This window comes from Tursiops truncatus, chromosome 14, assembly GCF_011762595.2.
Source record: "Tursiops truncatus isolate mTurTru1 chromosome 14, mTurTru1.mat.Y, whole genome shotgun sequence".
Taxonomy (NCBI): Eukaryota; Metazoa; Chordata; class Mammalia; order Artiodactyla; family Delphinidae; genus Tursiops; species Tursiops truncatus.
Genome location: NC_047047.1, coordinates 74,108,579 through 74,121,215, shown reverse-complemented (window position 1 = coordinate 74,121,215; position 12,637 = coordinate 74,108,579). Strand labels below are relative to the sequence as shown.

General features: G+C 49.3%; 1 long non-coding RNA gene across 1 annotated transcript; it reads left to right on the top strand.

The window, feature by feature from the left end:
- The first annotated feature begins 2,776 nt into the window (after positions 1-2,776).
- On the top strand, positions 2,777-3,874 carry LOC141276404 (uncharacterized). Its single transcript, XR_012325905.1, has 2 exons — positions 2,777-3,182; positions 3,691-3,874. It is a non-coding gene; the product is annotated as an uncharacterized lncRNA (long non-coding RNA).
- Positions 3,875-12,637: the final 8,763 nt, after the last annotated feature.

The following is a 12,637-nucleotide window of genomic DNA, read 5'->3' as shown; positions in this document are numbered from 1 at the left end:
TTTATAAAATCTAATATTTGGGGGGATAACCTTATTTTTTGACGGAAGGTATAAAATATGGGCAAAATACGAATAATTAGGAGAAATGAAAGAACAGCAGATATAAAACCAAGACTAACTCACCAGGGAAAGTGGACGCCTCAAGGGCGTGTGGTTGCCAGGTCCCGGCTCAGCTCCATCATCAGCTCCAGCAGATGCCGTGACAAGCAGCTCCGATGGGATCCGAAAGAATCAGCGCCTTGTCTGAGCTCCAACAGTCCCACTCGCTGTGACACCCTAGCCTGTGTGACTCCTTCTCTGGTCACACATCTGTGCCCTGCTTCCCAGAGGGACAGTAAGTACTTTGAGAGCAGGGGTCATGTGGAAAAATGAGTCAATGTGGGTTTCCAGCCATCTAGTCCCGACCTGGAAGCTCAGAAAGACGTATCACACAGACACACTCGACAAGCCCTGCTTCTTCTGCCAGGCCTTCTGCCTGGCCCCCAGGTCTTCCTCCCGGTGCCAACATCCTGGTGCCTGTGGAGACGGTTGTATTTTCAGGTGGGATGGCATGTGTTTGCAGAGAGGAGGAACTGCAATTCCTGCACCAGGAGGGAACTGGGCCAGCAGCGGACCCCTAAGCCTCTTCATTCCAACCTCCTGCAGGGACCTTTTGATCGGAGACCTCAGTTTTTCTCAGGATATTCCTGAAAGCTTAAACAACTCCTGCAAATTAGACCTACTACTTCTGATTTTTCATTATTTTTCCCTCCCTTATTTTATTCCACAGCCCTTTCTTAAATTCAGTGTGGAAACAGAGTCATGGACACCTGCCTCCTTCATAAGTTTACCCCAGTAAGGAAACAGACAAGGAATTGAACCCAGGTATGGACTGGGTCTCCTTCCTTGTAAATTGAAGTAAAGTGGGCACACACCCAACTGACCCACCCGTTCTGTAAAGTTCAGTGGCTTCTCTGAAGTTCCTGTGTATTCCGAGGAAAACGAACACCCTCGCGTTAGTTCATCCACCTGTGACGTCCTCCCTCCTCTGAATTCTTGTTCTTTCCCTCTGTGTGTTATGGCTGTTCGTTTATTTCCACCGTGGAAAAGACCCAGACACGAACCCACCTCCATCTCTGGATTTAAACCACACACCCACACAAGTGCTTAGCGCGTAGGGTACATTTTACAGGAGGTCTGGGGAGGCGAGGGAGGCTTATATCTCAGAAATGCCTATAACTTTGATGGAACATGAGTTATGCTGGTCTTGAAAATTCTTGGCCAGACCATCATCTGATCTCCCGCCTGATTCCCCCAAACTTACACCTGTACTGACACCTGTATTCTCACGTGGTTCTTATGCACAACAGTTTAGTGATCTCTTCCGTGTCCTTGCCTCCTGCTCATCCAGGTCCCCAGAGTTCCACCTTCTAAACCGAGTGGCTTGTCAAGATATTTTCCTCAACAAATTCAATTCCTTCCTCGAGAGAAATTCTGTACCGTTTATGAAGAAAAAATGCCTTCCCCTGCACAGATATGCATTTACTACGGAGTGTGATCAGACGACAGTGTGGGAACGTACTGAATGCTATGAGGGCACAGAGGAGGACAGGCCTAGACTGAGGACAGGGAAAAGATATCCCAAGGGAAGCGACATCTAAGCCGAGACCAGGAAAAAGGGTAGAATTAGCCAAGAGAAGAGGGCAAGGGGCAGAAGCAGAGGCAAAGCACACACGATGTCCTAGAAGCAAGAGAGAGCTTGGCACGTTCCGGGCATCACAAGAGGTTCCCAGTGGCTGTTATGGACAGGGCAGGCTGGATGGGGCAGGAAAGCCAGTCGGGAGGCTGGGCCAGGCCCACCTTATCTGTCAGGCAAAGAGGTCTGGACTTGATCCAGGAGACAGTGGGGAACCATCGAAGGCTTCAAGCAGGATACTGACAAGGCCAGATTTGCACTTTAGAAAGATGAGCTATGGCTGAAGGATAAGTCAATGATTAAGAGGCAAGACTGGAAGGAGAGGCCAGTAGGAGTTTATGACTGTGGTCCGTGTGGGAAAGATGATGGTGGCCTGGATAAGGGAGATTCTGGTGGGAAAGAAGAGGTGGACACGACTTCAAGAGATATGAAAGAGGAAAGGAGTTGCCATCTCCTGATGCGGAGCGGAAAGGTGGGTGTATTGGGCAACTCCAAGTTCTCCGAATTGGGAAGCCAGGGGGCAGGTGGTGGCATTTGCCAAGGTGGGGAACACAGAGGAAGAGCAGGTGAATTTGGGAGAGATGCACCTGTCTCTCTCCCCTGAAGGTTATGCAAGGCGCATGTGTTCCCATCTTGGCACCGCACCCAGCCCTCGGAAGACACTGGACAGAAGGGGACCAGCGAGGTCTAAACATATTTTTCTCAAATGCTATGAGAAAACAATGGAGGAATCTGGCGGCCATGGAGTGGGCCCACCGAGTCCCAACACTTCCCTGGTGACCCTCTCTGGCCCCGATCCTGCGGCCTCCCGCAGAGGGGAGTTCCGGGGCCAGCCACGGCTGCCCCGAACCGGGTCTCGTGAGTTCAAAATCCCACACCGCTGCTCTCCCCTGGCCTGAGAGGAGACGCCTTGTTTGTTCCCTTCCACACACACAGCCATTCATCAAGTCCAGGAAAGCCAAGCACAAAGGTAACATCACTTAGCCAGGCGGCAATTAGCAGATTAGCGGCTTGTTGCTCTTGTCCTGTGTCCCACACTATGACCTCACAAAGGCCCAGAGCGTCTCAACACTGGGCTGCTCCAGGAAAGGGCCCATCGACTTCTCTGGCAAAAAAAATCCCCCAGCCTGTCACCGTGAGTTTCCCCGTTGTAGAGCTAAACTACAATTGATGTTCTGTCTCTATCAATTTCTCAGGAATGCTGGGACGTGAGCCCAGTATTAATGAAGACAGCAGAGAGGAAGGCATGAGACTGGCTCCGCTCCAGAGCTGACGGAGAGCGTGGATCCTGAGGAATTCCTGGAGACCCGGAGAGGCCCGAACGAGGCAAAACAAGCGGGCCCTGGGGTCACACACAAGGCTCGGTGGGGCAGACAGATGCCAAAAAGGCTCGAGAGAATTTCTGCTGGGAAAAAATAGCCTCGACCTCGTCCCTTTTATCACCACGTATCATTTGCATCATCTGAGAAAGGCAATTTTACTCCAGATTAAAAGGACATCCTCCTAGGTAAACACATATGGTAGTACATGATCACACACACACACACACACTCACACACACTCACACTCACGTTCACACACTCTCACACACGGTTTATACAACCCGTTAGAGGACCAGGGCAAAGCCAGAACTACCTTTCTCAAGAAAGGGGCTGATGCTATAACCCCGTATGTTTGACCAAATCCCTCAGCACCGCTCAGAATTGCCTCTCCAATCAGAAGCCCTCCCGGGTCACGAGCGGGGAAGCCTTGATTGGCATGGGAGACCACAGTGGTATCAAATTAAAAGCCAATATAAGTCTTGTCTTCATCTCAGCTTGAAAAATGAATAGAAACTGGTCGTTGGCTCCTGTTTCTCAGACAGTGTCATTTGGGGGCTTCTGGTTTCGGAACCTTTTTTTAATCACATGTAATTCCTTAATCCTTCCAAACTGACCAGCTCCTTTTAAGGTTTAACTGGCTCCAGTGAAGCTGGAACAATTCAGCTAAACCATAAACCCTGTCAAACCATCTAGGATGTGGCTCTCTGAGGATGTGGAGAATACAACAGGCTCCATGGGTGCCCGAAGTAACCCAACGGTGATGGTGGGACAGCTAGAGCGTTGCAGAGAAACATACCCGCCTCACAAATTCTCAGGAGAATCAAAATAAATAAATGGAAAGCACTGCCTGTGTTTAATAAAGGAGCTCAGTAAAGGAGAGCTGATGTTATTATTATAGGGATAGGATCATTTTAAGACTGCCCTGAAGTGGTTGGGGGAACGGAACGTATTCATGTGCCCCAAAGTCCTCAACCCCTCCTGGAACGTATAAGCTGTGATAGAACAAAGTGCAACCACTTGTCCTACTGCAGCCCCTCCTGAGCCACTCACCAGCAATGTGCAATAGACACTACATGTTCGTAACAATGCAGCGCTTCTGACGTGTGCTCTTAAGGAATGTTCATGGGAGTTTAACTCATAACAGTTACAATAGCTGTCACACTGGTGTTGTTAGAAAGGGAAGATAGAAGGAAGAAGGACCAGAGCTACAAATAAAAGAGGGGAAAGGAGGAGAATGCAGAAGAGAACGTAAGTCCTTACATGTAGTAAGTGCTCATCAAATATTTGAGAAGGCAAGTTAGATGAACAAACACCATGTCAGGAAAAGGCACTAGACTTAGATAGAAATGGATTTGTATTCCTAGCTTGGCCTTTTCTACTAAACTTGCAACCTTGGAGAATACTTATGTCTTAGTCAATTTGGGCTGCTATAACAAAATACCATAAACTATGTGACTTATAAACAACAGAAATGAATTTTCTCATAGCTCTGGAAGCTGGAAGTCTGAGATCAGGGGCCCTCATGGTCAGGTTCTGGTGAGAGCTTTCTTCCTGGTTTGCACAGGGCCACCTTCTCACTGTGTGCTCTCATGGCCTTTCCTGAGTGCATGCGCACAGAGAGAGAAAACTCAAGCTCTCTCGTGTCTCTTCCCATAGGGGCACTAATCCCATCAGACAAGGGCCCTGCCCTCATGACCTAATCACCTCCCAAAGGCCCTATCTCCCTATACCATCAAGTTGGGATTGGAGCTTCAGTGAATTTGGGGAGGGGGACAATTCAGTCCAATACAACTTCTTTAAGCTTCCATTACCTCATTTACAAAACGAAGCTAAAAATAATTCTTACATTTGTTTAATGTATTTCCTTCCACTCCATAATCTCTCTTGTCTGGAAGCTATACATTCTGGGACGTTGCTGACAACAAATTCTGAAACTTCCTGATGGGTAAGATAGCTGGATGGTATGTACCTTCTCTGAGCATGTGTGTTCAGAAGATGCAGGTCCGCAATGGGGCTGCCAAAAGCCAGGGTGAAGCCAGCCGAGGAGGCACTGCTGCAACAAGGCTCTTCAGGCACAAGCCCCTGTGAATACACCCTAAAGTCTTATGAGTGTCCAAGAATCTCTTAAGATGATTTCAAAGAGCAGAAGTGGAGACGCTGAAGAGAATGACAGGTAGCACTTAGTTATGGGAGATCACAGACTTATATTCCAGTTCCTGAGAGGAGATTTAAAAAAGCAATCTTATGTTAAAGAGATACGTAATGCCTGAAGGGACCCAGGACTATTTTCTGAGGAGCGGGGACTTGAGACGGAGAGTGGGACCACACAACGAATTCCTGCCCTGAGCTCTCGAGGGGACCACTTCACATGATGTTCCCATAAGTTAGAGCTCTGTTCATCTGTGAACACTGAACCTGGGGGAGTCTGGGGTGTCTTCGTTGCCCAAAATGCTGCTCAGGCGGAAAGTTCAGGACAGTATGTGGCCTTTCCTAGGGGAGCTCTGTGGAAAGACCACTCCCACCAGGACCCAGACCTCTGATGCCCCGCTCCTCCCTCTTTCTGTTCAAAGCATGCTCACCATCATGGGGAGGATCAGGTGAATGAGGTGGCACAGGGCACCCCCTGGGCAACACTGTCAGGGAGCCTGTGGCTCTGACTACACTTTTTTTTTTAATACATTTATTTATTTTTATTTATTTATTATTTTTGGCTCTGTTGGGTCTTCGTTGCTGCGCGTGGGCTTTCTCTAGTTGCGGCGAACCGGAGCTACTCTTCATTGCGGTGCGCGGGCTTCTCATTGTGGTGGTTTCTCTTGTTGCGGCATGGGCTCTAGGTGCGTGAGCTTCAGCAGATGTGGCACATGGGCTCAGTAGTTGTGGCGCACGGGCTTAGTTGCTCCACGGCATGTGGGATCATCCCGGACCAGGGCCCAAACCTGTGTCCCCTGCATTGGCAGGCGGATTCTTAACCACTGCGCCACCAGGGAAGCCCTGGCTACACTTTTCAGTGCTCACTCTGGGCAGTGAGCTCTCCCCACCACCGTGATGAATTCCAAAGCACCTTTGCCAGCCTCAGCTACACTGTATTCAGGGTCTTTTGCTGCCTAAGGCCCTGGGTGCACTTTTCCTCTAACCCCTTCCTGAAAGAACACTGGTCGCTAGTGTGTGTAAATGCTGAAGGATGAATCCTAGTGTCTTTAATGCTTGAACTGGGGCTGGAACTGGGCGTTTCCCACATCAGGTGTATTGGTGCTATTTCTTCAGACTCCACACTGTGCCTCAGTGTGTTCCCTACTCTCATCTTGTTGGGCTTTTCTAAATATGTCTCTTTGTCCCCACAAAACCTTGGGCAATTGCATGGCAGAGATCAGGTCTCTCACATCTGTATTCCATTAGGTACTACTTTCACCTTGAAAGAGTCACAATTTTGTTAAGAAAACAAAATATGCATTAACAGGATGGGGTGTGGGACCTCACCTGCTGTCTCAGGATTGTGGCTAAGGCCCAAAGTGATGGACAAAAGGTACTGAGCGTCCCGTATTCTGAATTCAGAGACGCACCATCTCCCCTCACTGTTTGCTTCAAGGTACCAGAACCAATTTTACCACCACAAACCACCAGCCTCAGTCAACACAAAGAGAATTGGAGAGACAAATGGGGTGGCCTACATATTTAAAGTGCAGTGCTCAGGGAGAAATGCCATGCCCTCCTGCCAAAGCAAGGGAAGAGAAAGTCTCCAAGAATCACTTGTAAAGGTTGGAAGTTGTTAAGGGTTGAATTGTGCCCCCAAACCCCCAAAACTTCATATGTTGAAGTACTAATGCCCAGTACCTCAAAATGTGACCTTCTTAGGAAATAGGGTCATTGCAGATAAAATTAGTTACAATGAGGTCATACCGGAGTAGGATGGTTCCTAGTTGAATGTGACTGGTATCCTCATATAAGGAACACAACGTGAAGAGAAACAGACACACACAGGGAGAATGCCACGTGGAGGCTGGAGTTATACTGCCACAAGCCAGGGAATTACCAGAAGGTAGGAGAGACGCCCGGAACGTATCCTTCCCTGACACCTTCAGAAGGAGCGTACTGCCAGCACCCTGATTTTGGATTTCTGGCCTCCAGAGCTGTGAGACGAGATACTTCTGATGTTCTGAGACAGCTGGTTTGTGGTGTTTTGTTAGGGCCACCCTGGGAATCTAGTGCAGAGGTGTCTGCAAGAACAGGAGACTTGCATCTCATTCATTTGTTTAATTCACTTTGGCATTAGACTTATTGACCTACCCCTTCGCTACCTAAGCAGAAGAAAGAAAACTGGAGAGAGCTGTATGGCAGGAAGATGGCAGGAGGAAAGGAGAGCGGCAGAAGTGTCTGCCTGATTTCCCAGGTTCCAAGGGGTACAGAAGATGCCTGCTGCCCTGGGGTTGGCTGCAGGAGGTAGATGAGTTTGAGAAACATCCAATGTAGGAAGAAGAAAAATACACAATCGATGGCATGTAGCGTAAATACTGCCACCTGGGGATGGACCAGAAGTGCGGGGCCAAATCTCAAAGGGACCTCCAGGGCCTCATAGGGCCTCACAGGAATGAGCCTTTGTCAGCAGGGCTCACTGGAGCCACTCACAGTTCATGAGCTAGAAGAGCAGTTACAGCCGACCTAGAAGACCACACCTCCCCCAGGTAGGGGTCCTCCCAGGGTCTCTTCATCCCCTCCCAAGACATCCAAGGGACTAAATGTTAGCTATGTGTGCGTGCGCGAGCGCACACACATGCACGCACGCATGCGCTCACACACATACACATTCTCTTTCACTGGAGCCAGATGGTGGGACTAAACACTGCTGGGTAGAAAGGGAAGAGCTGTGAGTCAAGTTTGAGACTGAAGGGTTTCCTTCTTCTTATTAATTATTAGGAATAAATCTTAACTCACAAAATGAGATTCTTCTGATAACCAAGTGTAACTGAAAAGTTACGGCATCTGGACTAGATCTTGTTAAAGGAGCCACAACCTTGTGCGAAAAGGAGATTCCAGATGGTTCCATTGAAAGTCATGACTAGAAAACATAAAATAAAAACCGTTATTGAAGGAAAGCTGAATGAGTGGAGACTTTTCAGTAAACCAGGTACTTGTATATAAGGTGATGAAAAACAATATCAAGTGGTCTTGTGAGAAGGCGATGGAGCAGGGGTCAGAGCAGGCCTCTCTGGGTGGGAGAGCCGGGAGAAACATGGTCAGGCACAGCTGGAGCTGAGCCTTATCCAACAGAAGGACGGGACTTGGATAAGTGGAGGAGGAAGGGGGAGGATGGATTGACATCTTTCTTAATGAAGTAACTAGCAAAGGCCTGGCGCTGGATGGGTGCTTGGAAAGGACTGGTGACTCCACGTTCTAGGGATGGGGATGGTGTGTGCAAAGACCCGGAGTGGGCAGGTATCAGGTGCTGGGGCGAGGGGGTCAGATATTTTGAATAAGGGAACCACGAGGAAGAGTGGGGAGAAGGGAGAAGGGGCCTCCCAGGGGAGGTTGTCAGGGCCAAGCTAAGTGGGATGGATCTAGGTCTGAGGATCTGTCCTCAGAAAACCAATTGCCTGCCTGGGCTTCCGGCATCTGAGGGCTGCCCTGTCCTCGCTCTGTTTGCTCCCCTTGCCCAGGTCTGACCACTGGTACTTTGGAGTGTCCCTGGACTGTGATGTGCTGGGTGTAGAGATACCCAGAAGGGACAGCTGGCCAGGTCTCAGGGAGCAGCCAGAAGCCCCAGCTTGGCTTTGCCAAGCACGTCAACTGCCGGAGCCCTCAGGAGGAGACACAGAGCCGGCAGGGTGCCCACGGCCCCCACTCAGCTTGGAGGGGCAGAGTAGGCTGTTGAAGCTGATGAGACAGTGTGTTTTCTCTGGCTTCTGGCCACCAGAGAAAAACGCAACAAAGGAAAGAGAAGAAGATATGGATTATTGGCGTGGAAGGCCTAATGACAAACACATTTGCATGTATTTCCACGAAGAGACCCTGCCCTCTCTGTGGCCTATGTGGGTTTTCTCCTGTGCTCCAAAGGGCAAAGCCAGGTGCTAGTTCCAGAGAGAATGTCTCTCCTCCCAGGGCCCTTGGTTTAACATAGTTCCAGGTCTAACATAGTTCCAGGTCCCAGAATTAGGACTGCTGCCCCGCATGCCTGACCAACCATCTCCTACATGTGGGTTCTCTGTCCACACGGAGATAGGCTGGGCTTCCCCAGAGAGCATGGATCATACTTAATTCTGGGGTGAAAGGCACAAAAGACATATCCTTTGTTAGCACCCATGAGCCGTGTACCATGTTAAACACTTCATGCATACTGTTTCATTTGATCCTCACAAACCCCTACAAAGTAATGGATCTTATCCCCATTTTAAAGATGAGAAAACTGAGGCTCAGAGAACATACTTTCTCCTCCCCCACGCTGCCTTCCAGTGTGAGAGGAGAGCGATGGAGATTATTAAAGGTAATGAAAATTAGGATCCGTATGTCAGAGCTGAAATAAATAACCTTTCCCAATCTCCTTACCACACAGTTCATGAACCTGAGGTCAAAGGGGGAAAACTGACTTACCCAAGGTTGCACAAAGCTTGGAAGAGAATGCTGTGTGTGCACTCCAGCCCCCAGCCCCATCACAGTTTGGAGACACTGTAAACAAAGGCAAGATTAAGGATAAAAGAAGGGGCTGTTCATCCTCAGGGGTCTGTGCATGACTGTCTGGGGAAAATCGCCCAGCTCGCTAATCCCGCATGCCCCAAACCCCTGGGCACGGGAATTTCCAGAACATCATGAAGCTGTTGCTACTTGCGGTGACGAGTAAACATCCTCACATGGTGTCCACACATCTGTCACATTCAGACGCTGGTTTCGTCAGCATCCTGGCAACTGAAGGCCTGACCTTTGCCCTCCTCACTCTACAATCCAACGCCAAGCACGCAGAGAGAACACACTGGCCACAGTCAAGAAATGGAAGGACCTTGCGAAAGTTGGAATGTAAATTATAAATTAGAAACAGAGCGTCAACTTGGATAAACCCTTTTAACTTACCAGTGGACCTTGTCCACGAAGCTAATTAGGAGGAAAATAAAAGATGGCCACAGGAGAAACAGTGAGAAAAAAGGAACAGAGAAGCAGAGGGAGGAAAGATAGCATCTAAAAGACTTCAGAAACTGTCACACAGTGACAACCTGGGTGTCTGAAGTTCAGCCAGTGGCTCTCTCCAGTGAAATCCCAAACCCACCCCATCCCAGTTGGACCAGTAAACCTGGAGAGAGGGCCTTGGTGAGAAGCGGGCCCAGCAGCAATGTTTCAAGACCAGCAACATCAGATCCACCAACCCCCATCTCCCCCACTTAGACCCTACAAGCCCACTGGCACCTGTCCTTAGATTCAGCCGCTTCTGGTTGACCATGCCCAGGCCCGGAATTGATGAGAAACAGACCGGGCATGTATGAGGTCCCGCTAACCCACAGAAGCTGAGGCCATTCTGTCCTCTGCCCCGTATCCAATTGGTCTGGTCAAATGTGCACCAGGATCCAAATAATGTATCTACAGGGGCCAGCACAGCGCTCGGCACACAGTGGGGCTCACGGCGTGATAGTTGTGCCTGTTTACAGTCTATGCCAGGCATGGCAGAGACTGACCTACTAAAACCTGTGCCTTTTCCCCTAGGCGCACAGACTCTACTCCCCAGACTCCTCTGCAGTTAGGCGTGGCCACGTTTGAGTTCTGGCCTGTGGAACGTGGGCAGAAGTGCTCTGCTCCACTTCTAGGCCTGGCACGTTAAAACCTTCCGTGTGTAATCCTCCCTCTTTCCCCCATCTGTCCACCAGATACAGAAAACCCAGCAGAGCCATCCACAGTCCTCGGGGAAGACAAAATCACAGGACAGGGGAAGTAATGTCTCTAAATGAACATATCTGATGCCACTTTGGAGAGATCCCAGGAACATCGTGTTGGACTTTTGTGTGATGAGAAATAAGCCTTCTACTATAGTAAGCCACTGAGATTTGGGGATGTGTTTGTTACAAGCGTTAATATTACTTACGCTAACTAACATGCCTAGGCCTTACTCCTGGTTTCCTGAGAAGACTTCACAAGGACTGGAGTCCTGTTCTGTCTGACTCCCAGTTCTGATGGAGCTTTGACTTTCTGTCTAGCTCCTGGAAACGTCTCTGTGAGGTCTGGAGAGACCACTGCCAACAGTCCTTTTGCCATTGGGACAGACCCTCCTGACGTGACATCATATCTCCTGTTAACCCAAGAGCAGTGTGCCCAAGGACAAGCTGCTGTATCACCACCGCCCCCCCACCCCAGCTCCACACATTGTGGGCTTAGCTGACTCCTGGGTTACAGTGACAATCTGTGCCTTTGCTCATAAGAGGCAGCAGGAAGTAATGAAAAGAAAGCTTGATCCCAAATCAGTCCAAGTCAAAAGGAAAAAACGCCAAGGCCACATGTTATAATGTTAGATCGTGGAAGCACAGGTTGTGATCGTGAAGCAGAGGCGTGGACACATTCATCGCACACACAGGAACGCAGCAACACCATGGAGTCGGTGCACCTCGCCAGGGGGCGTGGTTAATTGAGTCCCAGGTGTGTTTCACTGTAAGTTTATACACTTCCTTCCCTTCTCTCTCCAGCACAAGTGTTTTTAAAGCTCTTTTTTATTACTTTTAATTAGCCTTAGTTGTTCATATATGGTTGGTCTGAGGACCAGCATGAATTGGAGAACGCAGCAAGTGGGAAACCTTAGGACACGTGGATTCTTCTTTAAAATCCTTGTCCGCCCTTGTACCTCACACTTTATATGCACCCAATGACTGGATCTTCTACTCCTGTGACTTTTCCCTGCCCCACGGATGCTGGCGAGTGTTTGAACAGCTACTGTGCATACCACTGTGCAAAGGCTATCTCAAATGGCGTTTGTGTCCTTCTAAAGGACTCTGTTCATTCACCACACATCAAACTAGCATGGTCCTCAGCCCCTCCCGGGGCTCCACCAACAGCATCCATGGGCACAGCATCCTGAGTCCATGTGGAGCAAACAGTTGCAAGCAAAGCACTGGCATTCGAAAATCAATCTTAACTCAGTACAGCCACCGGCAATCCCTGTGTGGTGGCAGGAAGTCTCGGTTCTCGTTCAAGTAGCAGCTCTTTCACTTACGAGTTGGGGCCATGGCCAATCAGCTAACCTATGTGAGCTTTCAGTTTTGTGATGTGTTACGTTATGCTTTCATTTGTAAAATGGGGACACGAGTGTATCCCTTGTATGCTTAGTGGTGTTGTCTGGCGATCAGAGTAGATGAAGAGGACGTTCTCTGTAAACTCTGAAGCAGACATGCTGGGACAGTGTAGGGGTCTCATTAGGCCACTCCCAGTCTTGGTGTGCCCCTATCCACGTCCTCACAGCTACTTCCGTCTCCCATCTCTTCTTCAAGGCCCAGCACAGACTAATTTCTCCCTCTTCTGTGTAACTGTTGTCCTAATGGTCCATTTGTTTACTTCTCTCTCTAGCTTATTGGCATTGCACAGCTGTATCTCTCAAACCCTGTTGGCTAACGGAGGTGGGGTGTGTGTGTGTGTGTGTGTGTGTGTGTGTGTGGGGCTTGCCTTCCACACCAGCTGGCAA